Raw genomic sequence first — 17124 nt, 5'->3', positions numbered from 1 at the left:
TAATGAGCATGCTTTGATGCCTTATCGAAAAAAGGATCAGAAATTTTTGAACTACTGTTCACGAAATATGGCGACTAAATTGTGTTGGAGTCGTATTTAAATTGTATAAAAGGCAAATTTGGTCGGAAAATTATGAAACTTGTCGAGATATCATGTTATCATGTGAGGATATTGTGATAAAATTTTTATAAGATTTCGTGAAAGTTTGTAATCTACAATGCTTAACACCTAATCGGTCTGTATATAAAATCATACACCTCTTTGGAAAACTTTTAATTTGTAAGCATCGTATGTTTTTACTTTCATGAAACCTCGTCAGATTTTTATCATAGGTTCCACATGTGATATCATTACATCTCGACAAGTTTCATAATTTTCGGACCATATTTGCATTTTATACATTTTAAAAACAACTGAACAATAAGTTCGTCGTCATGTTTCGTGGACAACAAATTTGAAATTTCTAATTTTTTTCTCGATAATGTCTCAACGCATGCTTCAATAACGTGAATATCATTTTTTGATTCATTATTTTCCATTATTCGTGTGACTTGTAGTTCAAATTTTAATAATTACAAGAAATTCAATAACATGAAATAAATTGACGAAATATAGGAAACACTTCGATTAATGGGCACAAATTGCACGTACTGTTGCATGCAATGTAAGTATCACAGCAAAAAAGTTTAGTGGCAGATAGATGTAAAAAATTAAAATTATTTGCCGAGTGCCTGTTTGGGGCGCTCGGCAAAGCCGCCTCTTTGCCGAGTGCCTGCTCGGAGCGCTCGGCAAAGCCTCCTCTTTGCCGAGTGCCCACGATCTGTGGCACTCAGCAAAGCCTCCCAGGCTTTGCCGAGTGTCCCAGATCTGGGTCACTTGGCAAAGAGGGAATATATACCAGTGCACCGCGCCCCCGCCCGTTACCCACACGCGCGCGCTCTTCAATTTCGCCCCCGCCCGCGCCCCCGCCCCCGGCCCCGCCGCGCCCCCACCGCTCCCCCGCCCCGCGGCCCCGGCCGCGTCCCCGGCTTGCGCCCCCGCCGCCGCCGCGCCCCCGGCCCGCGCCGCCGCCGCAATTGTTCACGTGAACTGCAATATTCAAATTTTTGTCATCCCAATTGCTGTTTAATTTTTGGTGCATATTTTTTTGCTAATTGGTATAAATCATGTGATATGCTTTGTTTTGGTTTCATTTCCTATAACTCCAAAGGTTCAAATTTCTCAAAACCACATAAAAAAATAAATGACTTTCTAAGCAGGTAAACTGGCCAATGCTACAAAAGGGCGCGGTAAAGCCGCGCTAGGATTTCTAGTTCAATATAAAAGGTGAGCTTGTTCGTATATTTGGATGATGAAGTATTTGACAACATGCCACAACCTAATTTTGGTCATATAATTATGTCTAGGAGATGAAATGAGGATGATGTATATGCGGCGTGGTTGGCGCATACAAAAAATATAACTTATAGTACAAGTTCATGAAAACCCAAAACACAGCTTGGAGTTAGCCCGCCAGTACAATGTTGCGGAGGTCATAATTCTTTCAACCAAAGTAGGATGGAGGTTCATGACTAGGGATGCAAGTTATATTTTGGATCATTAGGTCGATCTAAAAGTTGATAAAATATACTAGAATAGCATTCTAAGTAAATAATTTGGGAGGAGAAATAAACTAAAATGTCATGCCATCGTAATTAAATAGCTGACTAAAAAATACTACTGGATACAAATGGATATGGTTTGACCTCAATGTTATGTCCGAAACGGCTTTTAAATTGTCAAAACAAGTCACTTTATTTCTGCCAAGCGTTGCGCCTCATTTTTAATTGGGCTTTGAGTCTTATAATTTTGCTTGAAACCCATACTCATGTTACTGTGCACCCCCACCAGTACGAACACGCCCCAAGGATGCTCTAGGTCAGCCTCCCTTGGCCGCCACCTCCCTAGCTACCGTCTAGCATCTATCAACCCTAGAGTCACGGGACTACGCACATGGCACTAATATTTTAGAATATGGATGGAGCATGTTCAAAGGATCTTGGTGATGTCTAGAGGAGGGTGAATAGGCATATCTAAAAATTCCTAAAAAATCTTCGTAGTGGTTAAATCTATCGGAACTTCTGACACTGTGTAGGAAGTTTCGATGGGTCGGAACTTCGGACAAAGGACCGGAACTTTGGACAAAAAGGAAAGTTCTTATACGAAATTCAAAATTAAATTTGAAACTGCAGAACCTGTCTGAATCAAAATTTGCATAATGATACTAGAAGACTTCTGCAAGTGATCTTTGCAAGCACAACAACTTGAGTACATAGATCGGTACAAAACAAACTCTAGGTCAACAGGAACTAAATAAATGCAATAAGCACAAGATACAGGAGATTTATTCCTGAAGTTCGCTCCCACTAAAGAAGCTACATCTTTGTTGAGGAGCTCACAAAAAGCAGGGTCTTACACTAACCCTTTTCGCCCCTCAATCAACCATAAAGTAGGATTGAATCACTTACTATAAAATTCATGAAGAATGAGTAATACAAACTTCCTAGGCACATACACATGAGAGGACGCTTAACCGGGCGACGCCGAACCGTCTAGAAGCAAGCTTCAAGAGCAGCAAACACGAATCGATGGATGAAGATGCTTCAAGTGCTCTTGAGATGAACGTGGTTGCCTTCTTATTCAAATGCTCAAGTCTCACACCTAAATTTTGCTCTCACCCAAGCTCTAGCTCAAATCAACTCAACGATTAGCTCTTGGAGGGATTGGGGAGTAGTATTGAATGTTCTTGAAGGTGTTTGTCTCGGATTAGATCAACAGCAAATGAAGGAGGGGCTGAAGAGGTATAAATACTCGAGCCTCCAAAACTAGCTATTGTTGTGCTGGTTAAGTGATTGTCGGAACTTTCGAGCCATGGTCGGAACTTCCGACCCTATTAAATCAGCCGGCCCAAGGACCCCTGTCGGAAGAAGCTGGCAACTTCCGACACTCCGTCGAAACTTCCGATATACACTAAAACAGTGAGAGAACTGAGTGCACAAGTGTGTGATTGGTGTCTCTCTTGGATAGTTAGCATCTCAATTAGATACTTTGATATCTTCAAGCTATCTATTCGCATTCCTCTTAATAGTACAGTATTTCCAATACTCAAATTCGAAATAGAAATTAATAAAAGATCTTCTTTTAAACTCCAACACCATCCATAATTAAATTTGCATCTTTCCTTTCTTATTTTTCATTTCATTGAATTTTAACCTGTCCATAACTTGATAAGCTCATTAGCTACTAGGGGGACCAAATGCACTTTCACATGTCCCATACCTTATACCTGTTGTAAGATACTCGGATACGAGTAGGACTAGTCGGAACAGAAAGAAACTACCCGGTAGCACTCGGGTAGGACTCTAAGCTCTTATCTGGCTAGGATATCTGTAACCCTATCCTCTCAGACTATATAAGAGCGGGTAGAAACTCCCTCAAATCATCCACATCTAAGGCAATACAAACCACTACACAGGCCGTAGGGTATTACGCTCCTTGTGGTCCGGACCTGTCTAAATCTTTGTGTTTCTAGCACCTTCGAGTTCCTAATCTGGTGATATCTTACCTACAATCTACCACCTTGAAGGTATTCCTCGGTGGGCTTGGCAGTAAAACACCAACAGCATCTACCATATATTAGTATTTGCTGCCACCAGTTCTAACTTTGATTTTGTTGAGTTCCAGTTTTCCTTACCACAAGTCCTTTTGCTATGGATCAGGACCCAGGTTCTATTGAATCAATAACTTGAACCTTTATCTAAGGGTGCGTTTGGCAGAGCTCCTAAGCTGATTCTCTGCTAAATTCAGCAGGAGAAGTTTTTCAGAGAGAAGTGATTTTCTGCTGATTCTGTGAAGTGATTATGTGAAATGAACTAAGAGGCTCGGAGCTGGAAAAAAATAGCTTCTCCTGATTTTGTTAAGTGATCTCCATTCCGATTCTAAGAGTTTATGATAGAGAATAAAAAAGAATCACTTTCAGCTATAGAATCACTTCTTTTAAAAATCAGCTCACATAGAGAATCAGAATCAGATGGAGCTCTACCAAACAGATCCTATGTAGAGTCTAATTCTTGATGGAGGAATCTGTACCATCCTATTATACATAGTTGAGGTGTGTAAGCCTATCAAACAATACACGCAATTGATCTAAAAACATACTTTATTAGAACTCTATATATTCATGCCCTTTTAAAGTTTAATTTCATATGGGACAACACACAAGTCGACAAAAATATTATATTTTCTAGCCTTATGTTGTTATTTTCATTTGCCTCAAATACAAATCATTTTTCTCTTAAAATCTTGGATGCACAACTTTTCCTTACTACTGTAAAATTTTTAGTGGGATTGGATGTACAACTTTTCTTTACTTTTACCTCAAAAGAAAAATATTTTAAGTAGATGTTCTTTATTGAGATTGAGTATTTGTATAAAAAAAGCGCTTTAAAAGAGTTTCATAAAAGAACAAATTTAGAAAAAGTAGTATGCTTCATTCTTTTGTTTCCGACCGTTTTCATCCCTACGCGCCTCTTTCTTGGTATGTGCCCGCAGCCGCACGCCGTGGCGGCTAGTCACCGGCGCCAGTGTGGTAGGAACCACCACGCATGCAGATTCTCGGGGTCTCCCACTGGTTTTTTACTCCGGCCTCTAGAAATAATTGAGTTTTTTATCTTTTATATAATCCTCACCTCATCTAGTTTCTACTCTCTCCGTCCCAAATTATTAGTCGTTTTAGCTTTTCTAGATACGTAGATTTTGCTATATATGTAGACATAATATATATTTAGATATATAATAAAAACTATACTTTTAGAAAAGTCAGAACTACTAATAATTTAGGATGGGGGGAGTATACAATTAGATTGAAATCAAATCATTTGTGGCTTTGGGCAGGGGGCCACCATGGCCAAAAAAAAACCTCTGATACCCTTGTACTTTTTTTTTTGAGAACAGACCCTTGTAATATGTAAATACATAGCGCTGGACCAAAACGGAGCCTCAGATGCCTAAGCGTCGTTAGTGGCAATTCCGTTGCTCCGCGTGTCCCTTGCTTGCCCAGTTGCCTTCTGCGTGTGCGACGTATTTCGTGCGGCCCGCATGGTCTGGTCTGCTGCTGCCTATATTAAGCGTGTTTTGCTTTTGTTTGGGCCGTTTTTGTTTGCTAGGCCTTCCTATGCGTCGTTGGTGCCTCTTCATTATTTTGTGCATTTTTTGGTTGCTGCTGCTGCACTGCGGCCTTCTCATGGACTGCGGGCCTGTTTTGAACGCCGCCTAACCCGTCACCGTCTAAAACCCGCCACCGCCTAAGGTTAGGCAACCGCCACAGGTGCGGCGTGCCTAAGTAGCCATGCTTAGTTATATATTTGGTGTACTGCCGCGCCTAAGGTTAGGCATACTGAAAAAAAGTACGGTAAATGTTTGATATGCTTCCACGCCTAATGTTAGGCACATGTGGCATCTGTTTGGTAACACGCCTAACTTATGCATGTTGGTGTTGAGATGAAGATTATTCCAAAGCATTGAGCAGCAGAACACACCATCTCTTCAGAAGACTGGCAAAAGGGGAAAAAGACCTTCCGCCAGGGGTGGCGGGCGCCCACGTGGTGGATCGGGGGGGGGGGGGGCGCTCGCGGTGGATCCCGGGGGGAGGAGGGGGCGGCGGGGAGGAGGAGGACCTGGCGGCGCGGACGGGAGGAAGGCGAGAGTGTGGCGCGATTTCTGAGTGCGGCGGCCAAATCGAGCGCCGCACCTACGGTGATATTTACTATGGCGAGCTGTGGAAACACGCGTAAGGAACTGTGGCGCGCTAACTTTAGTACCGCTGCCAAAGGCACGCCTAAGGTTAGCCTGTGGCGCTTTGCTGTCCATCCAAACAGCCCCTGTGTGCCTCCTACGCCACATGCCACACCGGTACTGTCCACCACCCTGGTGTTCTGGCCCACGGTCCCACCTGTCCGTCATTTTCCTCGGCGCCGCCGACGACTGAATCCTTCTTTTTTCGTCCTTCCCTTTCTCGGTAAGTTTCTGTTCCTATTCTTTTTCGGTTGCTCTTCTTTGGTAAGTCCTGAGATCTGCTGCCCTTTCTCCGGCCGTCCGCCCTGCTTCCTTCCCTCACTCTCATCCGCTTCGTATTCCTCCTTTTCTTTTTAGATTTCTCTTCTTTTCTTAGTCTGCCTTTATTTCCAATATTGTTGGTGGTCTTGATGGATCCGTTTTCTTCCTGTTTTTGAATCGCATTGCTGTGCTGATCTGATATTTTCCTTTCTTTGCGACCAGGATCCATCCGCCTGCTCCGTGCTGTGGTCTTCGTGGTTCGAGGGCCCTCCTATTGGTGTTCAGTCCAGGTGAGATTATCTATTTTAGATTTTACGGTTCTTCATTGTCTGGCCCTACTATCCTGTCGTGGTTATTCTGGGGTATGATTTTTCTTTTTCTTCTCTGACTGCAGCTTCTTCTTACTCCTATGGATAGCCTCTGCAAATAGGGAAAAAAACTCTGTCGTTTTGTTTTATTTGTGCTATATGTGTGTCAATCATATCTACATTGTACTTAAGCCAGCCGTCTGCTTATTTTGCGCACTTGGCTTCATTTCATTTTGTGACAGTTCCTAGTCCTGCTCTTAGTATTAGTCTCTTAAGAGTATGATGTGTTCTTTGCCTGCGCTCATGTTTTATTCTATTGTGTATGCTCGGTTGCAAAGGCTTTGTTTTGTCATTTCATTGCTGTTGTGCGCATTTTTTTTTCCTGCACTTGCCTTGTGGTTCGTAAATTATGTCAATGTGCGTTGCTTTTCCTGTTAGTGTGTTCACAATTTAATTTAATACATGCCCTTTGTACTCAGGATATTGTTGTTGTGCAGTGACCTTTTTTGGGGGTTGTCATTTGTGCTATCCTGCCTTTAGGTTACTTTTGCATTTGACCTCCATTTTAGTTATGGTCTTCATTTGCTTAACTGCTTCAGTGTCATTTCTTTTTTTCAGTGCATTTATTTCTCTGTGTGGGTTGCATAGCTGTGTTGGCTTCTATTTTCAATGCCTTCTAGAAGGGCAACAAATGCTCGGTCAGCTGCGTGCGCATTATCTTCTACATCAGCCCATTCTGCTTTGTCCGTCCGTCGTGTGCGTGGTAGTGCTCGGGGAAGCTGTCATGGCCGTTATGGTCATCGTGTGCGCACTGGTCTTATTGAAGGCCGACCAGCTGCATTTTTAAGTGCAGGTCCGTTCTTATTTAAGGATCATCTTGATTCAGTGTGGCTCATTTTGTGCTCGGTTGTTCCATGTTCTTCACCCTGCTCGGTGTGTGGCATTATTGACTTGCTCTTCTGTGATCTATTTGCATCTGTACCAATATGTATAGCTGTGCTTATTGGCCTTCCTGCTCTATCAGGTGCAGCCTCCTCGGCTGTTCCTTGTTGGGGCATCATCGTCAGTTAGTGCCTTTTCTTCTATGTGCTATACATTTTCAAGCATATAGAATTTCATTCCTTTATTCAGTCTATCTATTTGATGTTGTCAACATAGGAGACCATTACTGTCCGCTGGGGCTACGTGTTGATTCTAACAAGAATCATGTTAAAAGAATGTGTTGCAATAGAGTCAAGGCGGCAGCGAGGCAAGTTCTGTGCCTTCCCTCATTGCCTGCCTATTTTCTTTGTTCTTCTTCGTTTAGTGTTCGCGACATCATCTTCATAATTATTTGTAGATCATCTTTGCCGTGCTCCTTTTATTGAGCCTGTATTTTCATTTCCTAAGGAGTATATTGATATGTTGAAAGATACATTCCTGGTATGAGCCTAAGTGATTAGGTAGTACAGGGCTATTTTTTTGGCTGCATTTGCATTGTCGCATTCCTTGCTGTTTTTGCAGCTAGGTATTCTGAACGGTCTTATTACGGTGGTCCTGATTATGTGTGACAATATTGCTTTGCTGTTTTCTGGTATCATGAGAGAATACATAACCAAAGTAACCACCATCAAATTTGTTATAGTGGATGCTGTCGTGGAGGCAGGGTGTCACTACCTAAGCATAGGGCTTTTCCTTCACCTCTTCAAGAGTTAGTGCGTTTTGATGGAGGTCCACGGTCTAATTCTTTCATGCGACTTATTAGGCAATACAATTCATTGTTTGCCTTCAGTTCTTTGGGTGTTCATGTTGACAAATCTATTAATACTGGAGATGGTCCCTATGTTTTTCGTATCAATGGTGTTGTCCACCACCGTATTGGCTCGCTGCTTCCTGCTCCTGGCAGGCGGCCAGAATATGCACAGTTTTATATTTATGACACGTCCAACGAAATCCAGAATAGGCTTGACATTTTCTCTGCTGAAGGTTCTGATCAACCAGATCCACAGATTGTTGCTGCTCTTATTCAGATGTTAAATGAAAATAATCCTTTGGTTCATAAATTTAGGATGGAGGGCGATAGACTTCTGTGCGCCTACTGCGCTAGAGATTGCCATTAAGCTGGCTGGCGCTAGAGATTGCCATTAAGCTGTCTGGCACTATAGATTCCCATGGTGATAGGTATTCTTTACCTGTAGTTCCTGAGTTGGCTGCCTTGCTCATAGGTGGTTTGTCACCTAATGTTTCATCCTTTGATGTTGTTGTTGAGGCTCATACATCTGAACTTAAGCAGATTTCTCCAATTGATCCAGCATTAATGTCATTGCAATATCCATTGCTTTCCCCCATGGTGATCCTGGTTTCCACACTGGGATAATGCTGAAACAGATAGATGCCCACCCTACTGGTCGAGACAAGGTGTCTATGCTAGAGTATCATGCATACTACATGCATTATCGTAGAGGAGAGCCTAATTCTGCTCTTTGTAGTGGAAGATTATCACAGCAGTATGAGGTTAATTGTTATTCCTGTGTTGAGGCCAACAAATTATCCTTCTATTTTTCAATGAAGATTTGCTTCGTTGTGAGACCTACCAAGGTATATCCGATGCAATATGTCGTGGAGCATCAACAGGAAGAGATGTTGGCATCAAGAGGATGTTACCTGCCAGTCATATTGGAAGTAAGAGATATATGCAACAGAATTTTCATGATTGCATGGCTATTTGTTGTGTATATGGTCCACCAGACAAGTTCACTACTTTTACTTGCAATTCCAAGTGGCCTGAAATTACCGAAGCGCTCAGGTTTGAGCCAGGTCAGAAACCTTGTGACCGAGCCGACATGGTAGTTCGAGTTTTCCATATGAAATTGGAGGAATATCTCACTGATATCAAAGAAGGATGCATTTTTGGACCTGTTTGTGCAAGTCTGCCTACACAGTAATTTTTTTCCTATTCTATTTCTATTATGTGGTTACACATTACATGAATTTTAATTCTGTTTATTTCTTCCTGTATTTACAGCTGCACATACAAATGAATTTCAGAAACGCGGCCTGCCGCATTCACATATCCTTGTGTGGCAAGCTGAGACAGGTCATGAGCCATCTGCTTTCGAAGTTGATAAGTACATTTCTGCTGAGCTTCCTGATCCAAAGCTGGATCCATTGGGGTTTTCTTTGGTCCAAGAATTCATGATCCATGGTCTGTGTGGTGTAATTAATCCAAGAAGTCCCTGTATGAAAAATGGCAAGTGCTCAAAAAAATTATCCAAAGCCCTTTCGAGTAGAGATAAACTTTGATTCAGATGGGTATCCTTTATATCAGCGTAGAGATAATGGCATTGTAGTGTGGAAAAACAATATCCAATTAGATAATCGATGGGTCGTGCCTCATAATCTTACAGCAGTAAAGAAATATCAAGCGCATATCAATGTTGAGTCCTGCAACAAAACATATCTCATCAAGTACCTTTTCAAGTATGTAAATAAGGGATTTGATTGTGCCATAGTGGGATTTCAAACAAAGCAATCTAATCCATCTGTGCAGCCTAATCATGGAGAGAGTACATCACCTCAGCAGCAACCTGATGATGGTGGTGTAGATATAATTGCAGAATATATCATATCTAGATATTTGTCTTGTTGTGAAGCAACTTGGAGACTTTTCAGATTTGAAATACATGGAAAATTTCCTTCCGTTGAACGACTCTTTGTGCATCTTCCAGGAATGAACTTTGTCACTCTTGATGAAAGTGCTGACCTACAAGAGGTGGTTGACGATCCAGAATCAGAAAAGTGCATGTTAACTGAATGGTTCACTGCAAATCAGATTTCGTCAGCTGGGCATGATCTTACTTGCTGTCAATTCCCAACTAGATATACTTGGGATTCGGACAAGACATGGAAACTTCGCAAAAGAGGCACTAAATTAGGAAGGCTCAGGTTTGTGCACATTAGTACCAGTGAAACATTTTACCTTAGAATGTTATTGATGGTCGTTTGTGGTGCCAGAAGTTATGAGGAAGTACGCACCTACGAAGGGACTGTATATTCTACCTTTCGAGAGGCATGTCAGGCTTGAGGTCTCATTGGAGATGACACTGAGTGGTCTTTTTTATTTGATAGGCCATTGTTTGGGCAACTGCATATCAGCTGAGAAATTTATTTATGATCGTCTTAGTGTACTGTGAAGTCGGCAACGTCAGAGCTCTATTTGATAAGTATTGGAAATATATGGCTGATGACATTGGTTACCGCCTTCGAATTGCACTTGATAATCCATCATATGTAGTACCTGATTCCGTGCTGCAATCGGGTCTCATGAAAGAACTTACTAATATGTTCAGCAACAATGGCCTGTCCATATCATCCTATGACCTACCCATTTCAGGGATGAACTCTATGGATGCCCGTGCCAATAGACTTATTATGGAGGAAATGTGCTATGATAAGGCTGCGTTACTTGCTGATTCAGTTAAGATGGCTACTTCCTTGAATTCTGACCAGAAGTCCATATATGACTCTGTTATTCAGGCTGTTTCAAGGCATCAATCATTTGTTTACTTTGTTTCTGGACATGGAGGTACTGGGAAGACCTTTTTATGGAATGCTATCTTAGCAACTCTGAGATCACATGATCACATTGTGCTAGCAGTTGCCTCATGCAGTGTTGCATCACTCCTCCTTCCCAGAGGTTGTACAGCCCATTCAAGGTTTAAAATACCACTTGGGTGCTTTGCATCAAACCAACCCGGTGGACTCAAATATTTATGAGAATAGCCTTTGTGGAATAGGAAGAGGAATTAACCTTGCTGGTCTCATTGCCAAAACTTCTTTGATTATATGGGACGAAGCTCCTATGAGTCACAAGCTCCGATGAGTCACAAGCACTATTTTGAGGCCTTGGATCGTTCATTCCGTGATATTCTAGCTGCTGATGACCTTAGAAATGCTTCATTGCCATTTGGTGGGAAACCAATGTTACTTGGTGGAGATATTAGACAAGTCCTACCTATTATTGAGGGCAGTGACCGTACTGAAATAGTGAAGGCATCTTTATTAGGACCATACTGTTGGAATATATTGGGCCATGTGTATAGGGCCCATAGAGGCCCATGTACATCTATAACCTCTCTACCCTGTTTAGGGTTTTGGTATGGGAAAAATATCCTTCTTCATGGTATCAGAGCCGCCGGCCCGCCGCCGCCGGCCACTATGGCCGGCCGCCGGCCCCTCTCCCTCCTCCCCTCTCCTCCTTCCCTCCCCTCTCCTCTTCCTCTCCCTCCTCTGCTCCCGCTCGCGCCGATTTGGGCACCTGGGCCGCCGGCGCCGGGCCGCCGCCGCCCGGTTTCCCCGCCGGCGCGCTGGTCCTCGAGGAGGCGCCGGCCGCGGGCGCCGCCGCGGCACCACTGCTCCAGGCGCCGCAGGGGCCGCCGCCGCCCCCCTGCTCCAGGCCGCGCCGGGGCCGCCCGCCGCCGCCGGCGCCGCAGGGGCCGCCGCGGGCGCCGCCGCCCCTCTGCACCAGGCGCCGCAGGGGCCGCCGCTGGCGCAGGGGCCGCGGCAGCTCTCTCCCGCCACCCTGGGCCCCCTGCAGCCCGACGCCGCCGCTGCCAGGGCTACTGCTGGCGCGGGCGCCGGAGCTGCGGGACCCCAGCCGCGCGCTGCCGTCGATCCGGCCGTCCTGCGGGCTGCTGCGCAGCTGCTGCAGGCCGCGGGCGCCGATCCGGCCGCCCTGTAGGCCTCAGTGCAGCTGCTGCCGGCTGCAGGCGCCGATCCCGCCGCCGCCGCTGTGGCCCACGCACGGTCTGACCTCGGGATGGCGCCCGAGGATGCGCCGCTCTCCGCCGCCGCCTTCCGTGGACAGGCCGACGCCGCTCTCGCTGCGGCCCTCCTCGCCGCCAAGTCGGAGGCTTCGGCGGCACAGGAGCGGGTCCGTGTGGCTGCCCTCGCCTGGGAACACGAGCGCGCCACGGCCGACGCCCTCGCTCTTCGGGTCGCTGAGGCGGAGCGCTTCCTCCGCATCTCCTCTGGCCAGCCCGTCGACCCTGAGCACGGCACCTCCTCCTCGTTCCAGGCCCCGCCCACTGGATCTGGAGCCCGATACGACCCGACCGACCCCATGGTCGCCCAGCTCCACCTCCAGGCTGCCGGCGTCCAGAACATCAGGGCCCTGGTCTCCGTCCTTCTCGACCCCGCGTCCTCCTCCTACAGCCGCTGGCGGGACCAGGTCCTCCTCACCCTCCGCCGCTACGCCCTCGACGACCACGTCCTCGTCGACTCGCCGATCGAAGCGCGGGACGTGGCGTGGCTGCGTCTCGACAGTGTCGCCATGTCCTGGATCTTCGGGACCATCTCCCTAGATCTTCAGGACCTCGTCAGGACCCACGGCGGCACTGCACGGCAGGCTTGGGTGGCGCTCGAGGGGCAGTTCCTCGGCAACGCCGAGTACCACGCCCTTCAGCTCGACGCCACTTTCCGCACCTTCGTCCAGGGGGACCTCTCTGTCGGTGAGTACTGCTGGCGGATGAAGAGCATGGCTGATGCTCTTCACGACCTCGGGGATCCGGTGTCCGATCGGGTCTTGGTACTCAATGTCCTACGGGGCCTGAGCAGCACCTACGACCACCTGAAGTGCTGGATCGCCCGTCAGAGGCCCTTTCCCACCTTCCTGCAGGTCCGGGACGACCTCGCCCTTGAGGAGATCACCAGGGGCCTCGCGCCTGGATCCTCCTCGTCCAACCCCGCAGCGCTCGTTGCCACTCCACTGGCCTCCTCCACTGCTCCTGCCACCTCCCTCCTTGGTGCTGCTCCCGCCGGGCAGACCGGAGGTGGGGGGGCCCGTGGACGTCGCCGCCGCCGGGGTGCTGGTGGTGGCACTGGTGGCCCTGCTCCTGGGGGTACCGGTACCGGTGGCCCTGCTCCTGGGGGTACCGGTACAGGTGGGGGCCGTCGGGGCGCGCCGACCCAGGCTCCCGCTCCTGCCCCTGCCCCTGGAGGTACACCCTGGCCATCCTTCAGCAACCCATGGTCAGGGCGCATCTCGATGTGGCCGTTCCAGGGTCCGGCAGTGGGGCTTCGTCCTCAGCTCCAGCCGGCGGCCATGTTCACGGGTGTTGCTCCACTCTTAGTGCCGTCCTGGACCCCGCCCGCTCAGCCTAGCCAGCAGCCGACCTGGCCGGGGGGGTGGGACCAGGCCGCTCTGACGCAGTCCTTTAGCACCATGGGACTGACACCGCCGGCCAGCACCGAGTGGATCGCCGACTCGGGTGCCTCGTTCCATACCACTCCTGATGCCGGTATCCTCTCTTCTGTCTGGCCCCCACACCCCTCTACTCCTTCTATCATGGTTGGTGATGGGTCTTGCCTTCCTGTCACCGCCGTGGGTTCTGCCCCTCGTCTTCCTAATGTTTTTGTTGCTCCTCGAATGGTTCACAACCTTCTTTCCATTCGACAGTTTACTGCTGACAACTCCTGTTCTATCGAATTTGACTCCTCTGATCTTACTGTGAAGGATTCGGCTTCCCGGCGTCCACTTCTCCGATGTGACAGCCCGGGGCCCCTTTACACCCTTCGGCTTCCTGCTTCCGCTGCCTCGCCTTCGGCTTCTTTGTCTGCTGCTTTTGCCGTGACACCTTCTTCCACCACCTGGCACCGCCGGCTTGGTCACCCCGGCCGCGACGTTTTGGCTCAGCTCAGCCGTAGTACCGATGCTCCTTGTACTAAGGCTCCTGCTGAGCACCTCTGTCATGCGTGCCAGTTAGGTCGTCATGTTAGACTTCCATTTTCTTCTTCTTCTTCGCATGCTGCGCATGTTTTTGATCTGATTCACTGTGACCTGTGGACATCTCCTGTACTCAGCATGTCTGGTTATAAATATTATCTGGTCATTGTTGATGATTTTTCTCATTACTCTTGGACTTTTCCTCTGCGCGCCAAGTCTGAGACCTTCCCCACCCTCATCCACTTCTTTGCCTGGGTGTCCACTCAGTTCGGCCTCACAGTTAAGGCCGTCCAGGGTGACAACGGGCGGGAGTTCGATAACTCCACCTCCCGGTCCTTCTTCCTGTCTCGGGGTGTTCAGCTGCGTATGTCTTGTCCGTATACCTCTCCTCAGAACGGCAAGGCTGAGCGGATGATTCGCACGACGAACGACGTCGTGCGCACCCTTCTGATCAAGGCCTCTCTACCCCCGCGCTTCTGGGCTGAGAGCCTCCATACCGCCACCTACCTGCTCAACCGTCTCCCTTCCACTGCTTCTCCTGCTCCCACTCCACACCACGCTCTCTTCGGTACCCCTCCTCGCTACGACCACCTTCGGGTCTTCGGGTGCGCGTGTTACCCTAACACCTCCGCCACCGCTTCTCACAAGCTGGTGCCCCGCTCGACTCGTTGTGTGTTCCTCGGGTACTCCCCTGACCACAAGGGGTACCGATGCCTTGACCTCACCTCTCGCCGCGTTCTGATCTCCCGCCACGTCATCTTTGACGAGTCGGATTTCCCCTACTCTACCTCTTCTACACCTTCTCTCGACCCCGAGCTGGAGATTCTGTTTCCGACTGACCCGGTGGTTCAGCCACCGTTACTTGTCTATCCTTTTCCTGCAGGTTTCCCCGGCGCGCCGGCACCGAGTGCGGCCCCGGTGCCCGCGGTCGCGCCACGCGCGGTCCCCAGACCTCCGGTCGTACCGCGCGTGGACCCGGTGTCTCCCGCTGCGCCACACGCGGCCCCGGTGCCTTCACGTGCACCTGCGCGGTACGCCCAGCCGCTGCAGGTGTACCGGCGTCGCTCGGCGTCGACCCCGACACCACAGCGGTACGCTGAGCCGGTGCAGGTGTACCGACGTCGTTCAGCGCCGACACTGACGCCGCCTCCTGCTCCGGAGGCTCTGGCGACGCCGACGCCGGAGCCATCGCCGCCGCCACCTCCTCCGGCTCCCTCTCATGCCGAGCCGGACGTATACCACCCGCCTATCCTCCATCGGGATCCTCGACATATCCATCCCATGGTGACTCGGCGGATGGCGTCTCAGGCCGCGACTCTCTCCGCCGCCGAGGGAGAGCCGCGGGTCTCTCCGGTACCCTCCTCTGTCCGCGACGCCTTGGCGGATCCTCACTGGCGTCGCGCGATGGAAGAGGAGTACGCGTCTCTTCTTGCCAACCAGACGTGGGACCTTGTGCCGCGTCCGTCCGGTTGCAATGTGGTGACTGGCAAGTGGATCTGGACGCATAAGCGTCGGGCTGATGGCACATTGGAGCGCTACAAGGCTCGCTGGGTTCTCCGGGGGTTCACTCAGCGGCCTGGTGTGGACTATGATGAGACCTTCAGCCCAGTCGTGAAGCCTGCTACGGTGCGCACAGTCCTCTCGCTTGCGCTCTCGCGCTGTTGGCCTGTGCACCAACTGGACGTGAAGAATGCGTTTCTTCACGGCACTCTGTTAGAGACTGTCTACTGTTCTCAGCCAGCGGGATTTGTGGATTCGAGTCGTCCGGATATGGTTTGCCGGCTCAACAAGTCTCTCTATGGGCTGAAGCAGGCTCCTTGTGGTTGGTACTCTCGGTTCGGCACGTTCTTGCTGACATTGGGGTTCACCGAGGCCAAGTCTGACACGTCTCTCTTCATCTACCACCGTGGGGATCAGACTTCCTATCTGCTGCTCTACGTTGATGACATTGTGCTCACAGCCTCTAGTCAGCAGTTGCTTCAGAGTGTCATCTCCTCTCTGCAGCAGGAGTTTGCTATGAAGGATCTCGGTCAGCTCCACCACTTCTTGGGCGTCACTGTTGAGCCTCGCCCGTCTGGTCTTCTCATGCACCAGCGGCAGTACGCACTCGATATCCTGGAGTGGGCTGGGATGACTGATTGCAAGCCCTGCTCCACTCCTGTTGACACTCAGGCGAAGCTATCCGCTGATCTGGGTGATCCGGTGGCTGATCCTACTGCCTACCGGAGTCTGGCTGGTGCTTTACAGTACCTCACCTTCACCAGGCCGGACCTCACCTACGCTGTCCAGCAGGTCTGTCTCCATATGCATGATCCCTGGGAGTCACACCTTGCTGCGCTGAAGCGTCTCCTCTGCTACGTCCGTGGCACTGTGGACCTCGGCCTGGTACTTCACCGCCCGTCCTCTGTTGAGCTGGTGGTCTACACCGACGCTGACTGGGCTGGCTGCCCGGACACTCGTCGCTCCACTTCCGGCTACGCCGTCTTCCTGGGCGGCAACCTGGTCTCCTGGTCGTCCAAGCGGCAGCCGGTTGTCTCTCGCTCCAGTGCCGAGGCGGAGTACCGGGCTGTCGCTAATGGCGTAGCGGAGGCGTCCTGGCTACGACAGCTCTTAGCGGAGCTCCACAGCCAACTCGCCAAGAGCACGCTCGTCTACTGCGACACCGTCAGCGCCGTGTATCTCTCCACCAACCCCGTCCAGCATCAGTGGACAAAGCACGTGGAGACCGACCTACACTTCGTGCGCGACAGAGTCGCAATCGGCGATGTTCGGGTCCTCCATGTCCCGACTACCTCCCAGTTTGCTGACATCTTCACCAAGGGACTGCCCTCCTCGACCTTCTCCGAGTTTCGATCCAGCCTCAACGTAGCCGGTGGCTAGTTGTGGCTGCGGGGGGGTATTTGCCCTTGTACTCTCTTCTTGTCCAGTTTTGAACACCGCTGCGCCGGTTGTTCAGACTGCGGGGGGGGGGGGGGGGGGTGTTGGAATATATTGGGCCATGTGTATAGGGCCCATAGAGGC

General features: G+C 49.4%; 1 long non-coding RNA gene across 1 annotated transcript; it reads left to right on the top strand.

The window, feature by feature from the left end:
- Positions 1–6314: 6314 nt before the first annotated feature.
- On the top strand, positions 6315–7617 carry LOC112898595. The gene is made up of 4 exons (XR_003229871.1): positions 6315–6383; positions 6488–7334; positions 7426–7467; positions 7560–7617. It is a non-coding gene; the product is annotated as an uncharacterized LOC112898595 (long non-coding RNA).
- Positions 7618–17124: the final 9507 nt, after the last annotated feature.

This window comes from Panicum hallii, chromosome 6, assembly GCF_002211085.1.
Source record: "Panicum hallii strain FIL2 chromosome 6, PHallii_v3.1, whole genome shotgun sequence".
NCBI lineage: Eukaryota > Viridiplantae > Streptophyta > Magnoliopsida > Poales > Poaceae > Panicum > Panicum hallii.
The sequence above is the reverse complement of the archived record's forward strand: the minus strand, read 5'-3'. Positions and strand labels throughout refer to the sequence as shown.